Source organism: Empidonax traillii, unplaced genomic scaffold (genome assembly GCF_003031625.1).
Source record: "Empidonax traillii isolate 1590-97213 ecotype Southwest subspecies unplaced genomic scaffold, ASM303162v1 scaffold728:size315809, whole genome shotgun sequence".
Classification (NCBI taxonomy): Eukaryota; Metazoa; Chordata; class Aves; order Passeriformes; family Tyrannidae; genus Empidonax; species Empidonax traillii.
The window spans coordinates 92,687-97,631 of NW_020955921.1; positions in this window are offsets into that span (position 1 = coordinate 92,687).

Below are 4,945 nucleotides of genomic sequence, written 5' to 3' on the forward strand. Positions count from 1 at the left end.
AAAAAAAAAAAAAAAAAAAAAAAAAAAAAAAAAAAAAAAAGAAGAAGAAGAAGAAGAAGAATATGTCTTACCATTAAGGAATGCCTTAAAAAAATGAAAGGGGTAAACTCACCATGAAGCTACTTTTATGCTCCTAATGACTGTGTGAAAAAAATCTGCAGGGATAAAAAGAAAATGAAGCAAATACAGCAGTGCCCCACCACATTTCAAAGGCAATATCAAATCGTCCATAAAATTCTGTGAAAACAATATCCAGCTAATCCACAAATGAAAGAGCTCAGATTATCAGTTAAAAAAATAATGAGTAGACCTGTGCTTATTTGGATGATAAGCATCAAAGATTGTCTCCAATAATTAAGGGTTTAGGGTGTTGCTGTACTCTTGGAGCTAAACCTTTTAAATAACTTCCCAGTTTCCAGACTACTGAATCTTTGAAAAGTTAATTTTTGTTATCTCCAAATATAGGAAGCTTAGCACAACAATGGCAGTTCAAAGTCTCCCAGGTAAAGAGCCTTCAAAGAGTAATTCACAATACAAATTCATAAAAGTCAACAGTTTAGACTACTCAATTGCTTTTAAGATTTTCATCAAATGCATCTCAGCAGTTGAAACTTGCCACTGATGCCTCCCAACTGAGTTAAAGTCAGAAAACATTGACAATGTTGCCTTTCTATTTCTGTGGATTTTTGGCAATGAGAGATAGCAACTGAACTTTGCCTCAATTTACTTCCTATCTTATCTTTCCAGATGTGACTGAAAGTAAGTGCATAAGTTAAATATTACATTTCATGCCAAAATTGCAGTTTTTAAATACTAATTAGTAGCAAGTAAATTGCTCAAATCAGACCATATAAATGTTATCTGCTATGTGTAGTGAAAATTCTTTTAAATACAGATAGGTGCTCACAAGGTTCCTTCTGATGTAGTAAAAATAGCTTTACTTTATTAAGGTAATCTTTAATAAGATACCTATACTTTACTAAGGTAAAGATTATTTTAAAAGACATTGAACACTTTAAGGACATTCTAGGCTTTCACAGAAAGATGAACAAGCTCCTCATCAATGTGACAATAGTGTGATTTTTCCATAAAAGGTAATAGAAATTTTCCTTTAAAGGATACAGAATTGCAGCCTAGTTTTATTGCTTCACTGTGCATTATAAGTTTATTACCAGAGAAGTGAAATTAAGTACTCTGTGTCTGGGCTTTTTTCTCTATCTCTTGGACAAGACTTTCAAAACAGAGATTGGTGAGACATACTTTGAAACAGTTTTCTTCCCTAAATTTGGAAAGTTAAAAATATTATTATTTAATACTGATGCAGTTTATCATCCTCACAACAGCAATGTGATCCATGTGTTAAGAATCTTGTGTTCTGTTTAAAAGCCATGTCCAGATACATTTATATGTATGGTGTACCTGTTTGTATGCATTTGTACATATGACTGAAGAAACTTGTAGCTTCGGTTGTCTGGATGAAAATGTTCTGCATTAATTTAAGGACTTCATTATTATTGTTTCAACATTTTCTGGTGCTGTACTTTCCAACAGATCCAAATAACTCAATAAGTTGTACAGCAGTATAATCTGTTGCTGTGAGATGCCTAGGTTTGCTAAATGACTAGTAGGTCTGTGGTTTAGAATGTCAATAAAATAATATTTATTAATTTTAATAGTAGAGGGGTGGCCATCAGATGAAAATAAGCAAACTTTATTTTAATTTCTGATTATGAAAGAGTAAAAATGTGAGTCTTTATCCAAACCTTTGAACCCCTTGGTTATAGAAGACTGCAGTATGAGGAAACCTCTTCTCGTAGAGCTCTTATTTTCTCTCTCTCCTTTCATCAGAAAAAGAAAACACCAGAAACCTTTAAAATACTGCTTTAAAGTAAAATTCAGAATGCCTTCTGGGCCATTCAGATGTATAATGATATAATTAACAATCAGTCATATGGTTCAACTTGGGTTCAGGTCCTCTTCTATTTAGTCTTTAGGAGAGAACTGTGTGACTCCATAATCCATACCAAAAGTGATGCAATGGTGCAGAGGAAATCATTTCTATGGAGCTTTCTTCCACTTGTAGAACTGGCAGTGAAGGTTTCTTTTCAGATGTGATTCTTCCTAACACATTTCTAAATTATTAATGCTTCAGGGATACCTTGGTGGATTGACTGGAAAAAGCTGATTTCCCCGCTGGGCAAAAAATGGAGAGCGTAATTACTGTTTTGTTGTTGTTGTTGATTTCTTTGTTTTCTTGGGCTTTTTTAGGGGATTGATAGAAAGAGTTCTCATTATTATATTCTGGCCACCCTGGCATCCGCTTTCCTGCCATACAACCAATCCTTTCTCTTGCTGGCTCACTGCAGTTCTTTTGTGAAGTGAACTCTGTAGCTGCTGATTCATCTCTAACAATATTCCAGCCATATCCTGATGACTTTCATTGCTCAACCATTTCATCATGGGATTTTTACTAGGAGAAAAAACATAGGTCTGGCACTTGTATAATTCAACCAGTCTACCAGTTGAAAACATGTATCTTTAATATTTGAACCTGAATAATTTCCAAATCAAAAGTCCAATCCTGCAAACACACTGAAACGAGTATTTGCTGCTTGTGTAGTTGGCTCCGTAAAACTCATGAGAGTATTTGCATTAGTGTGGACAAAGTGAGACCCAGAGCTGGTCAAGTAGTCATTATAAGATAGAAATCATAATGAAATCACTTGAAGTTTGAGTGAAAGAAAGAAAGATTTAGAAAATAAATAAATAAACATAAGATTTCAATTAGGATTTCAGCTGTCAGGAGTGAAAAGAACAATGTGCTAGGATATACAAAGGATTTGCTCTTAGGGATTCCTGCTGAACCTGTATAACACTGTAGTAATGAAAAGCTGTATATCAGAACAGGAACTGACTTCCTGTCAGCCAAAATATTTCCTTTAGCTATCACTGCAAATAAAAGAGGAGTTTGGACATCATATATGCTGTATTAAAATTCTTATCAGGAGATATCTGTGCAAAGTCAAACTCAATATTTTTTCAGGATTTTTCTGCTGCATTTTTTTTGGTAGATTTTTCCCCTCTCTTAGCTCCATCCCTTTACTCACAGTATACACCCCACATATCATGGAATCACAGAATTTATCAGGTTAGAAGGGACCACAGTGGGTTGTCTGGTCTAACCTCCCTGCGCAAGAAGGGCCATCCTAGAGCACATGGTACAGGAGTGTATCCATATGGTTCTTAAATATCTCCACTGAGGGAGACTCCACAACCTCTCTGGGCAATCTACTCCAGTGTTCAGTAAAGTTCTTCCTCATATTCAGGTGGAAATTCCTGTACATCAGTTTCTGCGTGTTGCTTCTTGTCCTATTGCTTGTCACCATCAAGAAGAGCCTGGCTCCATCCTCGTGAAACCCTTCCTTCAGATATTTGTGTACATAAATGAGGTCCATCTCAGTTGTCTCTTCTGAAGGCTGAACAGGCTCAACTCCCTCAGCCTTTCCTCCTAAGTGAGGTGCTCCAGTCCCTTAATCATCTTTGTAGCCCTCAGAAGGACCTGCTCCAGGAGCTCCATGTCTCTCTTGTATTGAGAAGCCCAGAATTAGATCCAGTAGTCCAGATGCAGCTTCACTAGGGCTGATTAGAGGGGCAAGATCACCTCCCTCAGCTCAGTTTGGCTTGAACTCTGGCTTTATTGGTTAAGAACCAGAGTTTTTAAAACTAAAACAGAAAGGGTGCATTCCAGATTTTTTTTCAGGTTTACCTGATTCTTTTAACGCTTGATGGGATTTTCTTGAGAAACAGAAGTTCAAGCCCTCCTCTGAATCATTTGATACACAGCTACTTTCACAGGTATGCCCCTTTTTGAAGCTGATGTTCAAAACTGACTCAGGAACAAATGTACCACTGAAAGGTGGTGGAAAAACAACCCAGTTGTACCATAAGTGGGGAAGGCAGCGAGACATAGTAAGATGACCTGAATTCAGATAGAAACTGAGAAAAGTTTGGAATAAACACACAAAAGGAAAAGAAAAATAGAAACCTCTTCTTTATGTAATTTCTCTGCAGGCTGCCTTACTTGTCCAACAATGGTAAAAACCTTCTCTTTCCTAAGGTTATTACTTAGGAGAAATCGATCTCTATTATTCCACACAATTACCTCTGAACATACCTGGGCTTTTTGACTCCGTTTCTGAGATTCCCATCTCTGAGACAATTGCTCCATTTATCCCGAGTACTTCTTCCCCTCTCGTTTGCTCAAAGCCTGATCCTGTGCTAGCTCTGCTTCCACTCCAGCTACCTGCCTCTCTGTTTCTCTGGAGCACTGGCTAGGCAAGCTACTTTAACCACAACTACAGAATAAGCTCCACCTACATGAAATGATGCTCTTAAGTATTTCAAATATGATGGCACATAGATCCTCTGTGCTGCTTCATTTACCTCTTACTGGCTTAATCCAGTGAAGCTTGATTCAAATTCTACTCTAAATTAAAATAGCTGTAAACTGCTACGATAGGAAGTTTAAAACTTACTTTAAATCCTTTAAAACTCAGAATAAATAATTAAAAAATAATTATTGAATTGGGTAATGATTATGCAACCATTTCAGAAGCTCCAGTTCACCCACAACAGTACTGCTTGTTTTATATATTTGACAGTGTTCTACCTTTACCATTCTTTTTATGTATCACATAATACTAGCTTGACTTTTCTGTTGATAGACCTTTTGAATATAGAACTGATAATGTTTCATATCACAAGATCATTTACGCAGATGTAATTTGCATATTTTTTTGCCCAGTTTATGTGTTAAAGCTTTCTTTTACAGCAATAAGATCTAGAAACACTCAAGGCAATTTTACTGAGAATTGTTTCAATATCATTCATCACAGAATCAACTGTATATGAGAGTATCTGTGTCTGCAAGCCCAATTGTTTTAAA